Source organism: Schistocerca nitens, chromosome 10 (genome assembly GCF_023898315.1).
Source record: "Schistocerca nitens isolate TAMUIC-IGC-003100 chromosome 10, iqSchNite1.1, whole genome shotgun sequence".
Classification (NCBI taxonomy): domain Eukaryota; kingdom Metazoa; phylum Arthropoda; class Insecta; order Orthoptera; family Acrididae; genus Schistocerca; species Schistocerca nitens.
The window spans coordinates 196635238-196660280 of record NC_064623.1 but is presented as its reverse complement, the minus strand read 5'-3'; the positions used below and the strand labels follow the sequence as shown (position 1 = coordinate 196660280).

Sequence of the window (25043 nt, the reverse complement as noted above, 5' to 3'; positions counted from 1 at the left end):
TCATCTGCCAGTGTGTGTAATGCCAACAGTAAAACTGGGATATTTTGCAACGCCGACTTCGTGCCAGGCCTCACCGACCGACAGCACTCCGTGAAGAATGAGCTGCCATTCCCCAAGAAACCTTCCAGCACCTGATGAACATATGCCTGCGAGAGTGGAAGCTTTCATCAAGGCCAAGGGTGGCCCAACACCATACTGAATTCCAGCATTACGGATGGAGGGCTCCACGAACTTGTAAGTCATTTTCAGCCAGGTGTCCGGATACTTTTGATCACGTAGTGTGTGTTGCGTGTTTAGTTTTGGTGCATTTGGATGTCACGGTATTCAGTCTTACTACAAAAACCTTGTGGTCAGTAAGCCCTGTATCTGTCTTGATGTTCCCTATTTGCCCTCGATTAGTTGTTCCTGTGAGTTCAAGTATGTTTTGCGCAACCGCTTACACTTACGGGATCCTTAATTAACTGTTCAAAATAATTTGGAAGGAACCTTTCAGTACGGTTTCGAGCGACGTTTTATGCCTATCACCGATTTTAAACACATGTTTTCGCCAACATATAGAGGGTATATTGAAGTCACTACCAACTATATTTGTACCAGTGGGGTACCTATTTGAAACGAGGGTCTGGTTTTCTTTGAACTGTTCGAAAGGTTCAACTGTATCATCTGAGACGATGAGGGGTGGCGGAAGGGGGGGGGGGGATGGAGGATCGGGAAAAGGAATCAATGATAAATTTATTACAGTTGTCAAGTATAGCCTCTACCCTGAATGCTAAAATTAATTTCCGTAAGGTTTGTAGGATATGTATAGAGTCAGTAATCAGCCTAGACTGTCGCACTGTTTCTGGATAAAAAAATTAAATTTATGAGAAATAAATTTAGGTTAGAAGTCTGTTACTACGTGTTAAAGTCAACTACGCTTTCTTAATCGAGAAATTTATTTCAAATTACATCGCAACAGCTTAGAGCAGGGTAGGATATAATGAAAACGGAGTATTACAGGATCATCTACAATGTAAGAATGCTGTCATACAAGCACTGGTAACATGCAGTTGTTACGTGAAGCAAGAGTAATGATCCTTGTCACAGCGAACTGTGGTATGTATTACAAATTAAACGTACTACAAATAGCAGCATACTTACGTGAAAGAGGAACGCACTTGATTCGCTAATGGAGATTCCATGTGACTCGAAGTAAGACTGTGGAAGTACTCCATTAACTGCCGCCCGACAAAGATGCTCTTAACGTCAACGTAAGTCTGGCTGAACTACGCTTTATCATCTCTGGCACACTGGAGCACCGTAATGTGTAGAAGTATGAACGGTTATTGAGTGGCGGAATAGCGGGACAGCGTCTCGGCATCTTAAGTGCGTATTCGTGACCTGTACATCTTCAATGTAAACATGCCAGAGCCTAATACGGATACTTCTTAATTTAAGCACGCGCCACTTGCGAGCTGACGTGCATTAAAAGCTTAAGTCAGGACCACTTTGGCGTAGCCGTGTGTCATATACCTGGTCCTTCTGAGAACGCTGTGCTTAACCTCACTGAACGGATCTTACGACCCGCTGCCCTCTGTTGCATAAAGAAGTGGAGAAGCTTCATGAATATGCAAACGCTGCGTTCGAAATCGCTCATTTTTTATCTGCTACAGTTACTACTAAATGAAAGCGGCTTCGTGTCGAATTCGGTTGAGCAAATGCCACATAGTATATCATTCTTAACGGAGATAAATCCTTACACGTAAATGTACCTTTGGAGATAGCCCATGGGAGTTATAACTGTATCGATATTATAAGGTGTACAACTTTGCTTCCGCCGTTTGCCGATAGGTGGCGACAACGGTAAGTAGCGGTCGAAAGAAACAGATCGCAGGCGTCAGGCAGTTAGCTTGGACCTCGGTTAACATGACCTTCTTGATTGAAAATGTCAGTTTACGAGCCTAATTCTCGTCATTTGTGGGAGGTGTTACTGTTTTGTTTCAATATGAAGAAAACAGCGGCTGAGTCTCATCGAATGCTTCCAGGTACGTATGGTAAGGACGCTATTAGTGAAAGAACGGTGATTTTAACGTCGTAGACCGGCATAGTGGTGGAAGAGAGAACGCTTTCGAAAATGCAGAATTAGAGACGTTGCTGAGTAAAGACCCTCGTCAAACTCAGTAAGAATTGGCACGATTAGTGGGAGTGACACAGCAAGCCATTTCAAAACGTCTCAAGGTTATGGGCATGATTCACAAACTTGGATGCCGTGCGAGCTGAAACCAAGAGGCGTTGAACGGCGTTTGTTTGTTTGCGCAAATAAAGGCTTACTTATGAATATCTTAGAAGAAATTGAGATATATGCTCATTTGAAAAGCAAATCATCAATGCTGCTCAATGAACAATTAGATTTTCGCGAAAAACATTTTTACGACCTTTTCGACGAAATTTTATAATGAAGATGCACCTACTCTTTTGTTTTAAAATATAATATTAGTTATACCTATGGGAAAAGTTATGTATGAAAAATATGCTATACAACATATATAAAAAAATCTATTAAATTGAGATTGATTATTATAAAAACTATTAGATCGATGAGTTCTAAATATTTAATCAGCGATCTCATCAGTTATTCAGACATACATAATGCAGAAGATGCAATTGTGACGTAGGCGACTCGGCATAATCGATATATACCACAACTCCAAGGACTTTTACATCTTTGATTTAATTGACACTGTAATAGTATTAAGGTGCCCATAGACGGCACAGCTACTACACATCATAGCTAACCGTTTTTATCTAAAATATAAATAAGTTTTACACATACTAACTATCTGTTAATTAGACATTTTGAATGAATCAATTTTATGTTATTAGTGTATTTCGTACTTTTATACTTCGACAATAGCTGATTGGCAGTTGTGGAGTAGTGTCAGAGGAAGTACGCGGAGCCTCTGCATATTCAAGCTCATGCTCAGCACTCATAACCATCAGTTGACTTCGTAGCAGCTGAGGAGAGCTCCGCCTACCATCCTCCAAGGAAGACATGGGTATAATAAGTTTTATTTTATCTTGTTAAAATTTCGTCGTCATTAGACAATTTTCATTTTATTTTAAGATTGGTCTCTAGTATTTTCTAAAATTAATTCACAGGTCTGAAGGTTATATAAAGATAACCGAAACCGGTCACCTATGTTATTGAGACACAAGTGTTGTGATCAAGACTGAACTTTAGTTAAAATATAATGTTTGTGAACAGTTGCTTCAGAGGCAAAAACGGAAAGGATTTCTGCATCGCATTGTGACTGGGGACGATAAATGGGTTCATTACGATAACCACAAACGCAAAAAATCATGGGGATATCCCGGCCATGCTTCCACGTCGACGGCCAAACCGAATGTTCACGGCTCCAAGATCATGCTCTGCATCTGGTGGGACCAGCTCGGCGTCGTATACTATGAGGTGTTAGAACCAAATGAAATAATCACAGGTGCTCGTTATCCAACGCAATTAGTGCATCTGAGCAGAGCATTAAAAGACAAACGACCGCAATACAGCGAGAGGCACGATAAAGTGATTTTTCAGCACGACAACGCTTGACCCCACGTTGCAGAAAAGGTCAAAACGTACTTGGAAACGTTAAAATGGGAAGTCCTGCCCCACCCGCCACATTCTCCAGACATTGCTCCCTCTGACTATCACCTGTTTTGATCAATGGCACATGGCCTGGCTGACCAACACTTCCGATCTCATGAAGAAGTCACAAAATGGATCGAGTCGTGGATCGCTTGGATTCGTACTCTGCCAGTACGTACAAGCAACACAATCAAAAGGAAAAGGAATACAATGACCCAGCACAACACCTGCCTGCTATACTGCCATTTCCTCCAAATCATTTTCTGATTCAGGGACACGATTTATAATTTATTTATTTGAAAATAAAATAGTAAGCTTTATACCAGCTATCTTTAAGATTACGTTTTAGTTCATCATTTTAAAATTTGATTATATAATTATGTATTTTATTAAGATTTTGGATTTGATTTAATAATCTTCCCCTTTTCGTAATTTTCCTCTTAATGATCATCGTCAAATTGTTAGAGAAATTAAAACTCTTTGAAACTCCAAAAGAAAGCGAATTTGCACAATCTATCACAACTGCTGTCTCTTCTAGCAGCTCGCTGTCATCGACGCTCCCTCTCCATCACTTCTTCCTCTCTTCTGCAGAGTTCTCTACTGAAATTCTCTTCTTTCCTAGTACTCACTGACACTTTTATTTCAATCCTCTTGTTTTTCATTATACCTTCCACTTCTTCTAACATCAGACAAGGCTTCAAAAGTGCTAAACTAATCAATATCATTCTTAATGCTTCTATTATTTTATCATTGTTATTAGTGCTACTCTTATTATTATTACCAATTGTTATTTTTATAAATAACGCAAATTTTTGCTATAGTGACTGTTATGTAGTATTTTATTATGTGTTGTTTGTGGTCAGATGTAAAAGAGGGTCACAAGGCACAGATCTGGTCGGGCTAAATAAATGAATGAAGTAAATAGCTACCACAATAAACCCTCATAAAAATAGGTTACATATGGGAACAGCGTCTAGTATGGGCCACTTAAGCACAATTTGGTATAAGATTTTGCATGGGGGCTTAATTAAAATAAACTGAAAATAATTTTAATTTTTTGTTTTAGTAGCTGTCTGTCCGATTACGAAGTCTCGTAAACGGTTGGCCCTGACTAGTATTATTACGCAATCTGACTGCATAGAACAACAACAAAGAATGAAATGGAAATTTTCATTAACACAATTAATTAATTAAGTCCCCAGCAACTATAAAACCTACGAAACCAAAGCACAAGTATAACTGTTCTGTGTGTGGAAGTATGATTCAACGTATGCATCTGGCATGGTTCTTCTTCAATAACACCAGAAATTTTAAATATCATTTATACTGAATTAATTAAAGAAAATAGAAATACCATAATTACTCAAGAAAACCAGAATTACACTCTAATACAAGAACACAAGCCAGATGCTTTGTTGACTGAACCTGTAATGATGCATTATTTAAGACACTGAAATAATGAAAAAAAAACACAGAATATTTTACCTTCATATGTATTGACGAAAAGCACTCTGATCATTACAGTATTTCCATTTGAACCATCTGCTGTCTATCCCATCAAACAACTGCATAAAACATGGAACAAGCACTCCTTACTACAACATCTCGACAAGCCTTGCCCACTAGCACATCTCAACACGAACTGACTACTACGAGTCCTCGACAAGCACTGCCCACTACGACATCTCAATAATCACTGCCAGTGGAGGCGGCGAAACAATGCTCTCTAGCGCGATCTCTGGCGCTGTGGCTCAGTGTAGCCACCTTTCATATGCCCTTCCTCCACGGGCCAGAATTTGATGGTATTTTTGCCAGCATTGGTGGTAAAAATATCACCAAATTCGTCAAAAAAATACAGACAAAAATAAAAGATAATATTAATACGTAAATATCATATAACTAGATAAAATTTTGGCTTTGCACTGACCTTTCAATAACCTAATATATAAAATACAGTAAGCAATACAAATTCTTTCATACATGTGACTTTACATAACAGTTTACACAAGTATTATGTGGTTAAACAGTTCAATCAATAGCGTCATCAATGACGAATATGTGCAGGTAAGAGTCTCATAACTTTTCACAAACAGTAATACACAAAAAATCAGTTTATACAAATATTCACATAAACGCTTTCCATAGCTCAAGAATAAGCAGTTGACAGTTCCAGCAGTAGCACCCAGCAATGGTCAACAGGTGCAAAAACCAACAAGTGACATTTTTTCAGTAGAAACAGTCCATCAGTGGCACCCAGTAATGTTGAATAGGTGCAGACACCAACAAGTAACACCATTTCAGTATAAGCAGTTCCATTAGTTGCACCAGCAATGTTGAGCACTTGCAGACACCAACAGGTGACATCTTTTCAGTAGAAGCAGTCCATCAGTGGCACCCAGCAATGTTGAGCAGGTGCAGACACCAACAAGTAACACCATTTCAGTAGAAGCAGTCCATCAGTGGCACCCGGCAATGTTGAGCAGGTGCAGACATCAACAGGTGACATCTTTTCAGTAGAAGCAGTCCATCAGTGGCACCCAGCAATGTTGAGCAGGTGCAGACATCAACAAGTAACACCATTTCAGTATAAGCAGTTCCATTAGTGGCACCAGCAATGTTGAGCAGGTGCAGACACCAACAAGTGACATCATTTCAGTAGAAGCAGTCCATCAGTGGCACCCAGCAATGTTGAGCAGGTGCAGACAGCAGTCCATAATATTCACTTTCACTAATCACACTGTTCATCAGCAGAAATTAAACATGACTAAATGTCACACATCATGTTGAAAAGTGCAGCACCATCACTAATCAGACAGTTCAGGCATGAACAATAGTTTGAATACACGTACAATGCTTTTACACTAAACATACAAATCATAATAAACACACAAATGATATCAGGTAATTGTCATATTAAATATTACAAATACACAAATATCAGTAAACCTATAATTTTTATGGGTGTGCAAGCCACAACAACAAGTAAAATAATATTTAGGAGATAGGTTGGGATCACTTCTCTGGGATTATAAAAGGAAAACACACAAAACACACTCACTCATCTTTCATCCACATTTAGTGCTACTGTGTAGTTGAATAGTGTTAACTGTGTAAATGCAATTCTGTCAAAATTTTATGTTCATCATGTGTATCAAGTAGTAGTGGCAGCAATGTATAACAGTCAATAATAGTTAGTCAACGTCATAGTCATCATGTCAAGACCAATGTTTGCCAAGCCAGATCAAAATGTACGGTTGCTGAACAACTGTCAGTGAGCCAAGATATGCAAATGCTTCCTCTCTCCAAAAAAAAGTATATACTGCTTATTGATTTAACAAAGTGTGTGTGTGTAGACAATCTTCTTTGTACTTGAGTGTTCTAGTCTGCCATCTTCATCCTCCTTGTTCCATATAGACCAACAAAAAAATATGCTCCTCACTTACTTCACCTCTTATCCACCAAACTCCAATAATCATCAGCATTACATAATCTCAATACTTCAATAATACCTCATTTACCTTACCTCTTGTCCACGAAACTCCAATAATCATCAACTTCACATAATCTCAATACCTCAATAATACGTCGATACATATAAACCTCAGCACCAATATCATTTCACTTCCATAACAACTCTTTCCTCTAGTCAGTCTCCTCGAACAAGTACAGACAAAATCCTAGTGCAACTTCAATTCAGCATCCCATACAATCCGAAGACACAGTGTCCACACACAACCTCTGTGTAATCCATCTGACACAAATTTTCTACTCATTATAAATTATAAGATACATTTTGGTTCCTTGTCCATCATTAAATAAAAGAAATGCATACGTGACCTCTAACAGCCTTTAGTTTGAATAACTTTCAGTAAGTAAGTACGATTACGAAGTGTTAATGATAGTGATATTTCAGTGTGTACACCACTTCAAAAATTATGGCAAACAGAAGCAAACATGTGGAGTATTTCTTGTGTCAAGTGTCACTTCCTATTTCAATTGCTCACGAAGAATGCAGTGTAATAACTGTCAATGGTCTAAACCTAGTGTTGGTATGTCATGTCGTTAGCTTCCTTCCTATTAGCATAAATTTATACAGCTTCCATAAAACCTCCAGCTCATGTGACTTCTATGCAGTTTCTTGTACCAATGTCGTTCGTAGAATTATAGCAGTTCATTTTCTTATCTTAAAAATATAAGGCACTGAGCGTAAGCAAAACATGCAATAGCGAGTAAATATACCAGTAGAGAACAGAATGTCAACAAGTGGATGCAACACAATTCCTATAACGAGGCTCTGCCAAGCAAACAATCTATAATTAATACCATAGTGTGACCTAAACTCCATGTTCGTACACCGCATATCAGTATTCTATATACCAAATTAAAGAGTAGTTATGACAACAAAAGGAAATGTGTTAATATGCAATCCATACGCAAAGCAGCAAATATGTATCTTACATAATAAACAGGTCATTATCATCATATCAGCATAAGCAAATAAATGTTCATATGTAATCTTAATAAGTAAACATGAAGGCGCAAGCAGATAAATCACAAAGTATAACTTACATACCTAACCACAGTCAGCACAATTAATCAGTTGACAATTACAATTTAAATAAATAAGCCCAGCAGGCACATAATAAAAAAATATGACATCAGTGAAAAGGCAGTGCAGCCAAGCGATGCATAATATACATAAGTAACAACCCTGTTCATTAATCAATAATTGTCAAAATCAGCAAATGTACGCAAACACGTCGCTTCACAAGTAAATTCATAGAACATAAAATTTAGCACAAAGTATAAATCACGTAATCGCGAGCAGCAAATTACGTCCTAAGTACGTACCTAAGTGGAAATATGTTACCTGAAAAATAAACTCAATTAATCGTTACCTTTTTGTTTTTTTACTTCTTTTTTTTTTGAAATTACATTCTTCCTGAAATTTTCTCCATAGCAAGTCCTCTTAACGTCGGACACACACAGAATTTACCTGAAGGTCTTAAATATTTTATACAACCGTATCCTGAAAAATACTGAACGTTAATAACATAATTCATCAAGTCACTATAGCTTATACTGAATTTAATCGGAGAAATTAGACTGTGTATTTGCTTACGGCTGTCAGTGCATTCACACTGAGCGCTCGATCAGCTGTAGGCGCGTGACGTAGGAAGTAATTGTTTGCGGTCAACGACTGCCTTGTGCGGCGCGCAGACTGACTGTTGCTTTGAGTATCTGCCGCCGCCAAAACACAGCGCGGTATCCTTGTACTCTCCGTGTGTTTACGTAGCTGTTAGTTTCTCACAAGTATGTCATTCCACAAAAATTTTAACGTTAGATGTGTGATGTATTCCCTTAGAGCGCCGAGATTTAAGAGTTTCTACTTCAACAGTGTTATCATGAATGATTTTGCGAACCCTATATGGACCGTTATAAAGCAGAAAAAATTTGCGACACAAGCCTTTTCCTTTATGAGACAAACGATGAGATTTAATTAACACCTTCTGACCAACTGACAAAGTTTTTAAACGACCAGGACGCTTAGCTGATTTCTCTCTTCTAGCAGCCGCAGATGCAATATTTTGTAGAGCCAGGTTGACAACTTCAGAATGCCGCAGTTTCCGTGAAGGCGGAAAAGGAACGATTTCAGAAATGCGATTTGTTGGTACTTTATTTTTTAATATCAATAGAGGCGGTAAAGAAGTTGAGTCATTTGGAAGTTCATTCAGAATGTTTTGAAAAATATGAAGATACTGATCCCAAGTTCTGTGATTCTGATGACAATAAAGACGGCACAATTTATTGATTTCCTTCATCCATCTCTCTGAAGCATTAGATTGAGGGTGAAAAGTGAAATAAAAATTGGTTTAATCTTACGACGCCATAGAGTACGAAGCCAAATTTTAGAGCGAAACTGTGATCCATTATCTGATATAACCTTATCAACATGACCAACTTCTTTAAGAAAATGTTTGATGAAAGCATTAGATACTGAACGAGCTGTTGCTTTGCGTAAAGGTGTAAAACACACATATTTTGATGTCAATTCCACTGCTACGAAAATGTACGCAAAACCATTAGTAGAACGAACCACTGGACCGAACAAATCGACTGCAGCCAAGTCCTTTAATTTCGCTGGAATGATAGGAAACAACGGTGCTCTGTGAGAAATTGTTGGCGGCTTAGCCTGTTGACATAATTTGCATTTGGCAAGAACAGATCGAATACGTTTTTCCATATTACTGAAGTAACAATTTTCTCGTAATTTATGAAAGCATTTTCTGGGACCAAAGTGCGCATAACTGAAATGTGTAAACGAGGTGTGGCCAAATCATCCAATCTAACAAAGCGTCTAAGAAAATTACAGACACCAAGGAAACTACGAACATCACGTTTTGTGGTAGGAACAGCATAATTACGAATAGCGTCTAGTTTCTCTGGATCAGGAAGAATACCTTCTGTAGAAATAATGTGACCGAGAAATTTCACCTAAGAAGGACCAAATTCAGATTTTTCCAAGTTCACTGTAATGCCAACTCTTGCAAAAATACGTAATAATGAATCCAAAATTTTGTTGTGCTCACTCCAAGAACGTTTAGCAATACGAATATCGTCAACATATGAAGTAATATTGTCACGAAGATAAACAGGTAAAATTTCGTTTAAACTACGAATGAATGCTGCAGAAAATATAGTAAGTCCAAACGGTAATTTCCAAAGTCACTTTTGGGTAAAACAGTCAAATCCGGTTATTCTTTACCTATTGTCTAGATAGATGGATAGTAGAAGAATTGTTTTTTTTTTTTTAGATGCAAAGAATAGTGAAAGAGTAGGCAGCGGTGCAGAAAACTAAAAGGGAAATAGCACCACTACAGCTCGGGGCCCTGTGAACGCTACGGCACATATTCACTTAGTGTAGTGAATCCCCTGAGGACTTTAATAGCTGCACATAAATTTCAGTTTGTGACTTAGTGGCAAATTCGGCGGAAGTGCGTACGTAAACTGATCTAACCATGAACATGGATGTATGTCATTCTTAGAATTGCGGAAGATCTTACATTTCCGAACAGTCAAAAAGTGTTTATAGTCAAAGTTTTCGCCTCGTGGCGACAAAGACGTACCGCGTCTGTCCCAGTCCCAATGTTGATTATTGTCAAGTTCACGCTCCTGGCGCTCTCTTGTTGCATCCCGTAAATGAAACAAATTATTTTCTTCAAACCCCTCTGCTATCTGTGATTCCAAATTTCTTATGCTGTCTTTTCCTACAATTTCGCCTTCGATTTGTTTGACTTGCTTTCGTAATGCCTCAACTTCCCTTTTAACGCGTTCATTAAATTTTCCCTGATTTTCAACATGCTTATTTATGTTCTGGTACTCTTCGGTTTCTGCAAATGGTAATGGAGCTGTATCATCCGAATCTCTGTCCCCGTGTAAACTAAGATTTGTCAATTTATCTGAAATCTCCTCAACTCTTTCCGATAAGTCACCTATTTTTTCTTTCTGTTTACTTACGTCTTCCGTAAGTGTCGCGACTCGGGTTTCAGTATTGACACATTTGGTAGTTAATTGTTCATATTGTTGTGTTAGATTATTTATTCTGTCATTTGGTACGGATTCCTCGATTCTCTCAAATATTTCTTCCTTATCATGTGCACGTTGTAAATTTAACTCTGAAAATTTTTGTACTATCACGTGATCTCTTTCTTCCTGTTCTCTATCTTGTTCCCTTTGTCTAATCTCTACTGCAATTAATCTATTATTGTGAGAATTCAAAATCGGTTGTACTTCTTCTCTGATTTCTTTCTTTAACTCATCTTTCATATTTTTGAAACATGTCCCTATTCGTGAATCTAACCGTGATTCCAAAGTTCCCATCTCTGTTTTAATTGTTCCAATCCCTGTTTTAAATTCAGATCCTAACCGAGTTTCCATTGTTCCCATTTGTGAGTCTAACCGTGTTGCCAAAGTTCCCATCTCTGTTTTAATTGTTCCTATTTGTGAGTCGAACCGTGTTTTTAATTCAGATCGTATCTGTGATCCCAAATTTAATATTGCACTCATCAACTGCTCCGTACTAACTTGTTCGAAATTCTTTTCGCCCCTAACATTTCCCACAAAACCAGCCTCCTTCGTCATAGCTGTAAGGCCATCTGTGATCGATACTATTACAGGATCTTCTGTCGTTAATCTCGTATTCTGAGAATTTTCTGATTGAGAAAAATTTTGAAATGGTTCCGGACTATTTTCCCGACTTATTAAATTGTTTTCCACTTCATTATCCATCATACTGTTTTCCCCTGTTGGCGAGTTCGCCATGTTAACAATTTCGTCATTCTCACTATTCATCATTTTTGCCTTTTTCATCGATCGCGTAATCATTTACAAAATATACAAAACTCGTCACTGTACGAAATTTATACACAATGACTCTTTATCTCCAACAATACCATTTACATGAAATGTTTCCCTCAAACACGATTAATCGAACAATTGAAATAATTGCACTACATTGTCAAACGCGTATACAAGACAACAAATCAAATTCTGAGAAAAAAAATACCATTAGAAGAATGATAATTACCAAATCTACACATGCAATATAGACTACAATTACTAAACTACAAATTACTACAACAATACTACTGTTTACTATTTTTACAATCAGAAGAATTCCAAGGGACGATCCGAAGCAGCGGTCGCCACGTGCATGGGGGCTTAGTTAAAATAAAATTAAAATAATTTTAATTTTTTGTTTTAGTAGCTGTCTGTCCGATTACGAAGTCTCGTAAACGGTTGGCCCTGACTAGTATTATTACGCAATCTGACTGCATAGAACAACAACAAAGAAAGAAATGGAAATTTTCATTAACACAATTAATTAATTAAGTCCCCAGCAACTATAAAACCTACGAAACCAAAGCACGAGTATAACTGTTCTGTGTGTGGAAGTATGATTCAACGTATGCATCTGGCACGGTTCTTCTTCAATAACACCAGAAATTTTAAATATCATTTATACTGAATTAATTAAAGAAAATAGAAATACCATAATTACTCAAGAAAACCAGAATTACACTCTAATACAAGAACACAAGCCAGATGCTTTGTTGACTGAACCTGTAATGACGCATTATTTAAGACACTGAAATAATGAAAAAAAACACAGAATATTTTACCTTCATATATATTGACGAAAAGCACTCTGATCATTACAGTATTTCCATTTGAACCATCTGCTGTCTATCCCATCAAACAACTGCATAAAACATGGAACAAGCACTCCTTACTACAACATCTCGACAAGCCTTGCCCACTAGCACATCTCAACACGAACTGACTACTACGAGTCCTCGACAAGCACTGCCCACTACGACATCTCAATAATCACTGCCAGTGGAGGCGGCAAAACAATGCTCTCTAGCGCGATCTCTGGCGCTGTGGCTCAGTGTAGCCACCTTTCAATTTGTTGTATTGAAATGAGGTATAACTGCTTAAAAACCTTGTTTGAACATTTGTTTTGGTGTAAATGACGAAAAAGGATTTCTAACCAAAAAGACGTACAGCAAGAAAAATTTTTCTAAGATTTACAGTTCTGGATGTTAATTAAGGTGTCGGGTTGTGTAGGCCACACAACAAAATAGAGGTTTTTAAATAAAGAAAACCTGTTTCGTGGTTCAAAACAAATATGTCTTTATACATGAAAATCACAAAACAATCAAAAATTAAATTAGTAACTTACAACAAAAACGTAAATTTGACTGTGGAAAATAATGTTTTTTCACACGATGCAAGTTAGATAAACAATCCTTGTCTAATTTTCAAAGTTCAAAGTAAAAGTAAAAATTGGCCATTTGTGAGTAGGAATGGTGCACTGAGAATTTCGTACAAACTTAATAATGTATATAGACAGTTCATTCCTTCTAGAAATCGAGAATCTCGACAATTTTGCCTGTTTTCGATGTTGATACTAGCGAGACTTCGGTCCAGGGGTTTCAAGATTTTCGAGAATGTTTTAATGTCAATGATATAAATCCGACATAAAGTCATGCAGAAGGCAGGCGACCATTAATGTTGGGCTGACTGGATCGCAGTACTAAAAGTCAGACAAAGAAACAAATGACTTTATTGCTCATATGATGCGTTTAGAAGTTTGTCCGTCATCAGATATCCAGGGGCAACACCGGCCAAAGCAATATCTCCAGAGCGGAAAGAACAGCACTACGCAACCTCAAAGAAAATACAGAGATAGTCGTCCTCCCATCCGACAAGGGGAACGCTACTGCTTTTCTTCCTATGAACGGAAGATGCTGTAATTACTAGACGATGCAGCTTATCGGAAAATTAAAACAGGCCCGACTAAGCAGATACAACAACGCACTTCCAAGTTGTTGAAAAATGGTGCGCTCGGGGAAAAGGACATCAAGAGACTTCGTTAACGCTTGGCCGTAGCATAAAGATGTGGTGTGACTGATAGTCAGCAACATAGGGGCACCGGCGTACCACGTGGCACAGGACCTGGCGGGCAAATGTGCGCACCACATCCAGAATTCGACAGATTTCACTGGCCGCCTAAAGAAGCTAACTGTACAAGAATCCGACACCATGGACAGCTTTCATGTCGTGTCACTATTTATTTACACGAGTCTCCGAGGGAGATTCTGTCAACTTAATTATTGAGAAATTCGGAGCTGAACTGACAAAACTTTTCTGGCATGTGTTGACTTCGACCTACTTTGTCTTCAATGGCCAATACTACGAGCAGACCGACGGAGTGGCCATTGGGAGCCCTCTGTCGCTCGTGGTAGCCAACCTATTCACGGAGAGTTTCGAAGAAGTAGCCATGGAAATGTTCAGATGTTCAAATGTGAGTGAAATCTTATCGGACTTAATTGCTAAGGTCATCAGTCCCTAAACTTACACACTACTTAACCTACATTATCCTAAGGACAAACAGACACACCCATGCCCGAGGGAGGTTGGTTGGTTTTGGGGAAGGAGACCAGACAGCGAGGTCATCGGTCTCATCGGATTAGGGAAGGACGGGGAAGGAAGTCGGCCGTGCCCTTTGAAAGGAACCATCTCGGCATTTGCCTGGAACGATTTAGGGAAATCACGGAAAACCTAAATCAGTATGGCCGGACGCGGGATTGAACCGCCGTCCTCCCGAATGCGAGTCCAGTGTCTAACCACTGCGCCACCTCGCTCGGTCCCGAGGGAGGACTCGAACCTCCGCCGGGACCAGCCGCACAGTCCATGACTGCAGCGCCTGAGACCGCTCGGCTAATCCAGCCCGGCGAAGTAGCCTTGGAAACCGCCGAACTGAAGCCTGTATGGTTCTTCCGATATGTGGACGACAAATTTGTAGTCTCGCCACGTGGAAAGGATCAACTACAAATATTTATATAACATCTAAATTCCATCTATAATCACATACAGTTCACTATGGAAATGGAGAAAGATGGACGTCTGCCCTTTCTTGACGCCCTGGTGCAGAGCGGGTCAGATGGTGCGCTAGATCACAGTGTGTACCGTAAGGCCACATATGCTGACCTGTACCTATATGCTTGCAGCTGCCACCAACCGACTCAGATAAACGGAGTGCTCAACACCGTGGTACACAGAGCAGATACGATCCAGAACGAACAGATCAGCGGAGCTCAAACACCTGGAGACTGTGTTCGCAAGAATGGGTACGGCAAACGGCAAATCCAAAGGACCTTACGATAACTGAAGCGCGGTAGGGACCAAGATGAAGAACAAACGGAAGGCGCCGGCAGGATCGACCGAGCGGTTCTAGGCGGTACAGTCTGGAGCCACGCGACGGCTACGGTCGCAAGTTCGAATCCTGCCTCGGGCATGGATGTGTGTGATGTCCTTAGGTTAGTTAGGTTTAAGTAGTTCTAAGTTCTAGGGGACTGATGATCTCAGAAGTTAAGCCCATAGTGCTCAGAGCCATTTGAACCATTTTTGAAAGCGGAAGGCATGGCGTTTCTACCATTTGCAGGGAACGTGTCGTCCAAACTATGAAAACTACCGAGGCAGCACAAGATCTACACAGTCTTCCGACCACCGGCTAAGATGCGCGCCTTACTAAAGTGCGCGTCATATATCTTGGCGGCCGAGTTTAGGTTCGTTCTGCGCATCTGACGTCACGAAACACAGTCAGCCAATGAACAGAGAACGACGTTGCCAGATCTCGACTGCAGTGCAGAGCACGGACGAGTGTCTTCAGTTTTAGAAACGTTCAGTCATAAATAAAGTAATAGAACAAAAGCAATGTCTTGATAGCAGACTTTCTTTTATAGAAAGTTTGGAAAAAGCATTCTTTATACCAATTGCTTCATATTCTATTAATTAATTAAACCAAACAAGCAATAAGACTCCTAATTCAGTCGATAGCAAGGAAAGGTGTTTGTTTCAATCTCACGAACTGCTTTTTCGCAATAAAGAACAGCGGTAATTGTTTATTTCCTATTGTACTTCGACGAAGCGTGAGTAATTCATAGTCATACCAACAGTGTTTATAAGTAGTTGCGTGAGGTGTTAGAGTCCTAATTGAGTTACACTGTTCAGTGAGCTGAGGTAGTGTAATGGATAAGATGTTGGACTGCCATGTGAAAGGTTATGAGTTCAAAACCTTGTGTGGTGCTTAATATTTTCTTTATTTAAAAACAATATTGGAGTGCCTTACTTCACGAATTTTATTCGTTTGAATGAAATTTCTAGTGCTTTGCCTCTTCATTAACTTTTTCGCTGCTGCAGACACGTGCTCCCCGCATTCCGCGCTGTGCGCGATTTTGTCATCACTGCACTTCTCGCCTGTGCAGACACATGGTGTTCCCACTGCTTTGACACACTTATCATTCGATTTCACAAAAACTATTTGGCCAAAAAATTTGATTTTTACACGTCTTCTTGACTGATACCTTCCCCCCATAAATGACTTAATTTTGTTTTGATGCGCAGCATTAAATGTAGTAAACCATTGCACGAAATTTTGAAGAGTTTGCAGAGGAAAAAGTCCATAGCGTATACTTTCCGTATGGTCGATTTTAGTTGCCACAATGTTGAGAATGAAATGTGGACAACATACCTAAATTTCATATAATATTTACTGTATAACAATATCTCATTTAATTTAAGTACCACATAGGTGTCGTATGTAATATTGAGAAATATTCCGTCTTTCGCGACTGTAATAAAAGTTTTATTTACACAGGGCTCGTTTGGCTTTATTTTAAAGCACTTCCATCAGTGAAAGGTATGGCACATACACAATGGTATTCATGTTCTATTTCTTGTTTTTGTTCCACAGTCGCAGTTTTACCAATGGTATTGAAATATATCCCTCTTCTGCAACTGTAATAAGCGACTTATTTAGACCAGACGCGTTTCTCTCTTTTGAAGCATCATAAGAGGACTGTATTTTGTGTCCTCCATTGCCAAGTCACCTTTCGTAGTTTTGTGCTGCGGTAGCACAATATTCAACGTTTGTGTTGGCTCATCAGTGTTTTAGCAAATAAATGCTGTTTGTGTGTGCCACACACAAAATTATATTTGACATATCTCTGAGCACTTCACTGACGGACGGTATATTCAAGTCCTAATGTTTTTGTAAGACCACAGTTTTGTTTAATGTATTTTGTCTACTTCCTTTTGATTGATTGAAGTGCTTTAAAATAAAGCCAAACGTGCCCAGTGTAAGGAAAACTTTTGTTACAGTCGCGAAAGGTGGAATATTTCTCAATATTACATACGACACTTATGTGGTACTTAAATTAAATGAAATATATAGGTATCTTGTCCACATTTCATTCTCAACATTGTGGCAACTAAAATCGACCATCCGGAAAGTATACTCTATGGACTTTACCTCTGCAAACTCTTCAAAATTTCGTGCAATGGTTTACTATATTTAATGCTGCATAATAACTGCGTTGAACATCGAAACAAAATTAAGTCTTTTATGGGGGAAAGGTATCAGTCAAGAAGATAGGTAAAAATCTAATTTTTGAGCCAAATAGTTTTTGTGGAATCGAATGATAAAGAGTGTCAAAGCAGTCGGAACACAATGTGTCTGCACAGGCGAGCAGTGCAGTGACAAAATCGCCCACAGCGCGGAATGCAGGGAGCACGTCTTTGTAGCAGCGAAAGGGTTAATGCGGCCGTGGTGGCTTTACTTCATGAACTGCGCGCTCCCCCCTAAACGTAAGCTTGCGAACTATGCTATACTATGGCGCTGCTTCTCTTGGCGCGTGCGTCGTGTGCAACTGGCAACGCAGCAATCTCCCGCGTCTAGGCGGGCATGCGCGAGCCGCCAAGATAAAAGAATTGAACTATAGGAACGGTGAAAGACACTGTCGACCTCTCGAAATGGGGGGGGGGGGGGTATACAAAATTTCGTGCTGCTGTGCCAAATCCTACATCGCCAAATAGTTCGTACGGTGGAAGATTGATGGAAAGAACACCAGCCCTCCACCCGGCTAGCCCAACCAAGCCAATCTGCCTGAGCAGAACTTTGCATAAACACTTTGCAAGTTATGATGAGACTAAAGTATTGGCCTCCATAAATAACTACTGGGACTGCATCTTCAAAGAGGCCATAGAAATTCGCGTAACAGACAATCTCGTCAGTGGGGACACTGGTTGCCAACAATCCAGTATCTGATTTCTGAATCCCTGTCTGATCATTTTGTAATCTAATGAAGGCTTCCTATATCACCTCTACTTTTCCAAGTATACCTACCCGTCTTGTGACTCTTGAACAGAGTATCCGCTTAGTAGTTGAAATTTACAGCAGAACTCGATTAGTCTTTCTCCTCTCTTATTCGTTGTCCCAAGCCCATATTCTCCTGCAATCTTTCCTTATAATGTTTTTTTTTGTTTTGTTTTGTTTTTTTGTGAGGGGGAAATCGTGAGTGCTGCTCAAATCCTGCGGCTGAACGAAGATTTAATTCATCGATTTCAAGTTATCTTGCAGGTCATGTCGTGTGGCTAATGCGTGAAGAACCAAAAATTTCGAACATATTGTCATGAAGCTGCGAAAATGTGCGTAGACAAGTTTCCGTGATATTAAATGTCTACGAGAGTTCATAAAATCTTAATTCGCGGTGCTCAATGATGTTACCAACAAGCCAATTGTCCGAAGATGCTCAGGAAGCAAGAAATAAAGATATCAAAAAATACAGTATTGTGAAGGTTTTTCCACGAAAAGTTCACGCACAAATACAATGGAAGATGTATTTTACTGTCTACTGGTATCTTCGGATCCACTTATTTCCAGCCAAAGAAAAATGAAACCCAGAAAAAGTAATAGTTTGTCAATAGATGGCCTACAGCTTTTATTATTTCTTGATGATGAATCTGAAAAATTTCTAGAAATTTCTGAAAGCATGATACTGATTTTGACTGCGAGCATTCTGACAGTGAGAGCGACTGATCTTTACGATGTTCCCTTATTTACGTATTTCTTTAACTGTACATAAGTAGTACGTACGTGGTACCTCAAAAAGTTCCACAATAAAAATTAAAGAGAAACAAGCTGCCTCTTATTTCACAGTTATAATATTATTTGCCACTTTTAATTTTCAAATTATGATATGGAATTCGTAAACAGCGAGCTAAGAAACCATTACATGCCGATTTAAATGAAATTCCTCACAATTTTGAATGAAATGATCGACCATATTGGATCTGCTGTTTTGAATTTTGGAATTATAATATCAAATTCGTAATCAGAGGCCTCTGTGACCCTTATATTCCAGAATACGTTTGAATCTGAAGCTTTCTTTCTATTTTTGGCCACCTTTTCTGAGATCCAAACCACTGTGTGGCAGAGCAGAAGTTGAACAGAATGTCGACACCACTGCTTCTCCTGCGACCGTATCACGAAGAATAATTTCGTTTCCTGTCCCTGTTTTGTCGCGAGAGATGAAACATGGTGTCGTCACATTGAGCCGGAGAGTAACCATCAGAGCCAACGAAGGAAGCAAATGCGTTCATCCTCATCGACAAAATCCACAGCAGTGCACACCAACTCCAGGAAACTCGTGAAGACCTATGATGACCAGAATGAGATTTTCACTCTGCAGCGGAGTGTGCGCTGATATGAAACTTCCTGGCAGATTAAAACTGTGTGCCCGACCGAGACTCGAACTCGGGACCTTTGCTCTAAGAGCACTTGCCCGCGAAAGGCAAAGGTCCCGAGTTAGAGTCTCGGTCGGGCACACAGTTTTAATCTGCCAGGAAGTTTCACCTATGATGACCTTTTTCTTTGACTGGAAGCGCCTGCTGCTCGTTGACCTCATGCTTTCTGCCTTGCTGAACGCTTCATCACTACCGAAGGAAGTCATAAGAAGATTAAAATTACGAGGTGCAGTACCACCGAGATTTTTATGGTCTTGCTGAATTTCACAAGATGGGTAAGGATGAACGTCTAGAGGACTTGTCTATGACACGTATAACGAACACTATTGGTTCACCAAAGTATTTTTCTGCCAAATATTTAGCTTCCTTATTAAAACCATTGGTAGGGAAATGTAGTCACCACATTCGTAATTCTATGGATTTTGTTCAGAGACTTAGCAATGTCAGGCTAAATAGTACGGATGTGCTTGTTAGTTTTGACGTGGTATCATTGTACACCAAGGTACCTTTAAAGGACTCTTTATCTCGTATCGGCCAACATTTTGATAAGTACATTACGGTCTTATTTGAACAGGTGCTGTTATCATCTTATTTTGAATTCAATGGTGAATTTTATGAGCAAATTGACGGTGTTGCCATGTGAAGCCCCCTCACCCCTCTGGTAGCTATTCATGGAAGACTTCGAGGACAAGGCTCTGGACTCAGAAAGTTTTAAACCAACGGTCTTCTGGAGGTACGTGGACGAAATATTCGTGGTACGTCCCCATGGGATGGATGAATTACATCGATTTCTTGAGCATTTGAATTCCATCCATGCTAGCATGAAATTTACTATAGAAATAGAAAAAGACGGCTGCCTCCCCTTTTTGGATGTTGTCGTTCGCAGTAAAGGTGATGGACATGCCGTATATCGGAAACCAACACACAAAAATCTATATCTTCATGCCAGCAGCTGCCATCACCTTTCACAGACCATCGGTGTCCTTAAGACCTTAGTGCATCGGGCGCATTGTATATCCGATAAAGACAATTTGCAAGAAGGGCTCACATACCTCAAGAGCATTTTTAAATCGAATGGATTTTCTCCGCAGCAAATTCGTAGAGCATTCGATGCAAAATCTAAAATGCAGGTATGTGATGGGGGAGATTCCTTCAGATCTAGTGCGTTTTTGCCCTATGTGGGTGCTCTTTCCTCGAAGATAGGCCGTATTCTTGAGAAACACTGTGTTAAGGTGATCTTCCGCCCCCCCCCCCCCCCCCACACACACACACACGAACATTGCAGCTTTACTCGGCTCTGTGAAGGACGATTTACAGCTTCGTAAAGCGGATGTGTATCAGATTCCATGTGGAAATTGTGAGAAATCGTACATAGGTCAAACAACACACACCGTTCAAGAGAGGTGTGTGGAGCATTGAAGAAACACACGCTTATTACAGCCAGACAAAACAGCTATGGCCGAACATTGTATTGATACAGGGCATTCCATTAATTTTGGGTATCTGTTTTCAAGGAAGCTATAGAGATTAGATTCGCTAACAATTTAATAAGTAGAGATAATAGTTTTAATTTGGATAAAACATGGAATCCGGCTCTTGTGGTATTAAACTGCAGAGAAGTCGTCATGGTGTCACCTCCGCCGATCTTACATCGATAAGCAAATCGAATGCCTGTACGCCTTCGCCACAGGCGGCGGATGTGTAAGCGTATTTCTCTGCCGCCGACCAGCATCTGTGACCCGGATGTACAGTACCGCCGCGGTGGAGCATATAAGGCCGCGCTTGGAATCTTGTCAGTCTTTCGACTCACTCTGAGGATGACCAGACGATACGCGGCCGAAATATCAGTGGAGGAAATTTTACATGCGCTGCTGTATGCCTGAAATTTAATGGACTACAGCGCCACTGTTCACACACACAGCGGTACGTGCACACTTTGCAAAACTGAAAGAGCGCCGTCAAGTCGAAATACCAACAAATGTTGGCGGACGGGAACTTTCCGCTGCAGGATAATGCCCGCCCACAAGTTCTACATCTACATCCACTACTGGCCATTAAAATTGCTACACCAAGAAGAAATGCAGATGATAAACGGGTATTCATTGGACAAATATATTATACTAGAACTGATATGTGACTACATTTTCACGCAGTTTGGATGCATAGATCCTGAGAAATCAGTACCCAGAACAACCACCTATGGCCGTAATAACGGCCTTGATACGCCTGGGCATTGAGTCAAACACAGCTTAGATGGCGTGTACAGGTACAGCTGCCCACGCAGCTTCAACACAATACTACAGTTCCTCAAGAGTAGTAATTGGCGTATTGTGACGAGCCAGTTGCTCGGCCACCATTGACCAGACATTTTCAATTGGTGAGATATCTGGAGAATGTGCTGACAAGGGCTGCAGTCGAACATTTTCTGTATCCAGGACCTGCAACATGCAGTCGTGCATTATCCTGCTGAAATGTAAGATTTCGCAGGGATCGAATAAACGGTAGATCCACGGGTCGTAACACATGTAACGTCAACTGTTCAAAGTGCCGTCAATGCGAACAAGAGGTGACCGAGACGTGTAACCAATGGCACCCCATACCATCACGCCGGGTGATACGCCAGTATGGCGATGACGAATACACGCTTCCAATGTGCGTTCACCGCGATGTCGCCAAACACGGATGCTACCATCATGAAGCTGTAAACAGAACCTGGATTAATCCGAAAAAATCACGTTTTTCCATTCGTGCAGACAGGTACGTCGTTGAGTATACAATCACAGGCGCTCCTGTCTGTGATGCAGCGTCAAGGGTAGCCGCAGCCATGGTCTCTGAGCTGATAGTCCGTGCTGCTGCAAACGTCGTCGAACTGTTCGTGCAAATGGTTGTTGTCGTGCAAACGTCACCATCTGTTGACTCAGGGATCGAGACGTGGCTGCACGATCCGTTACAGCCGTGCGGATAAGATGCCTGTCGTCTCGACTGCTAGTGATACCAGGCCGTTGGGATCCAGCACGGCGTTCTGTATTACCCTCCTGAACCCACCGATTTCATATTCTGCTATCAGTCATTGGATCTCGACCAACGCGAGCAGCAATGTCGCGATACGATAAATCGCAATCGTGATATGCTACAATCTGACCTTTATCAAAGTCGGAAACGTGATGGTACACATTTCTTCTCCTTACACGAGGCATCACAACAACGTTTCACCAGACAACGCCGGTCAACTGCTGTTTGTGTATTAGAAATCGGTTGGAAACTTTCCTCATGTCAGCACGTTGTAGGTGTCGCCACCGGCGCCAACCTTGTGTGAATGCTCTGAAAAGCTAATCATTTGCGTATCACAGCATCTTCTTCCCGTCGGCTAAATTTCGCGTCTGTAGCACGTCATCTTCGTGGTGTAGCAATGTTAATGACCAGAAGTGTACATACTCCGCAAGTCACCGTATCGTGCGTGGCGGAGGGTACCCTGTACCACTACTAGCCGTTTGCTATCCTGTCTCGGTTGCAAATAGAGCGAGGCAAGAAGCAACTGTCTGCATGCCTTCGTACGAGCCCCAATTTCTCTTATTTTTGTGGTCCTTATACGACATGTACGTCGACGACATTAGAATCGTTCGGCAGTCTGCTTGAAATGCTGGTTCTCTAAATTTCCTCAGTAGTGTTCCTCGAAGAAAACGTCGCCTTCAAAGTGGTTGAAATGGCTCTGAGCACTATGGGACTTAACTGCTGAGGTGATCAGTCCGCTAGAACTTGGAACTAATTAATCCTAACTAATCTAAGGACATCACACACATCCATGCCTGAGGCAGGATTCGAACCTGCGACCGTAGCGGTCGCGCGGTTCCAGACTGTAGCGCCTAGAACCGCTCGGGCACTACAGCCAGCACATCCCCTTCCTCCATAGATTCCCGTATGTGTTCCCGAAGCATCACCCTAATATTTACGAGTCATTCGAACCCATCGGTAAAGCAGCAATCATCGGTTGTTTGCTGATGATGCTGTGGTTCACGGTAAGGTGTCGGCTGTCGTGTACGGTAAGGCGACTGTAGGAGCATGCAAGATGACTTAAACAAAATTTCTAGTTGGTGTGTTCAATGGCAGCTAGCTCTAAGTGCAGAAAAACGTAAGTTGAAATGATAATTAAATAGACACCCTAGCTGCAAGCTGGCGTTGATACACTTCATTGGGGACATGTTGAAAATGTGTGCCCCGACCGGGTCTCGAACCCGGGATCTCCTGCTTCGGGGCACACATTTTCAACATGCCCCCAATGATGTATATCAACGCCTGCTTGCACCTAGGGTGTCTATTTAATTATCATTTCATTTCTAGCAAAGCTGCATGGTCATACACGGTATGTGTTCTTTCGGGAACAGATACTACCGTCATATATAGTTAAAAATATGGGTTCCCGGCCTTTGACCTTCTTGTGCGAACGCACACGCTATGCCCGAACTCGTACGGGACTTGGTAGATTAATCTGCCACGAGTACTGAGTATGATGGGCAAACATCTGTTAGGCGCACTACGAATGTAGTGTTGTGGACATGTTGGGAATGTGGAGCTCACGGGGAGCGTGCAAGGGATAACTCCCTGCAGACGCACTATCCTCTGTGCCCGCGGTGGCTCAGATGGATAGAGCGTCTGCCATGTAAGCAGGAGATCCCGGGTTCGAGTCCCGGTCGGGGCACACATTTTCAACATGTCCCCAATGACGTGTATCAACGCCTGCTTGCAGCTAGGGTGTCTATTTAATTATCATTTCATTTCTAGCAAAGCTGCATGGTCACTGACGGTAACTGTTCTTTCGGGAACAGATACTACCGTCATATATACACTCCTGGAAATGGAAAAAAGAACACATTGACACCGGTGTGTCAGACCCACCATACTTGCTCCGGACACTGCGAGAGGGCTGTACAAGCAATGATCACACGCACGGCACAGCGGACACACCAGGAACCGCGGTGTTGGCCGTCGAATGGCGCTAGCTGCGCAGCATTTGTGCACCGCCGCCGTCAGTGTCAGCCAGTTTGCCGTGGCATACGGAGCTCCATCGCAGTCTTTAACACTGGTAGCATGCCGCGACAGCGTGGACGTGAACCGTATGTGCAGTTGACGGACGTTGAGCGAGGGCGTATAGTGGGCATGCGGGATGCCGGGTGGACGTACCGCCGAATTGCTCAACACGTGGGGCGTGAGGTCTCCACAGTACATCGATGTTGTCGCCAGTGGTCGGCGGAAGGTGCACTTGCCCGTCGAC

General features: G+C 41.0%; 1 non-coding gene across 1 annotated transcript; it reads left to right on the top strand.

Annotated features, from left to right (window-relative positions):
• The first annotated feature begins 24395 nt into the window (after positions 1 to 24395).
• On the top strand, positions 24396 to 24470 carry Trnat-ugu (transfer RNA threonine (anticodon UGU)). The gene has a single exon. It is a non-coding gene; the product is annotated as a tRNA-Thr (tRNA).
• The last annotated feature ends 573 nt before the right edge of the window (positions 24471 to 25043 follow it).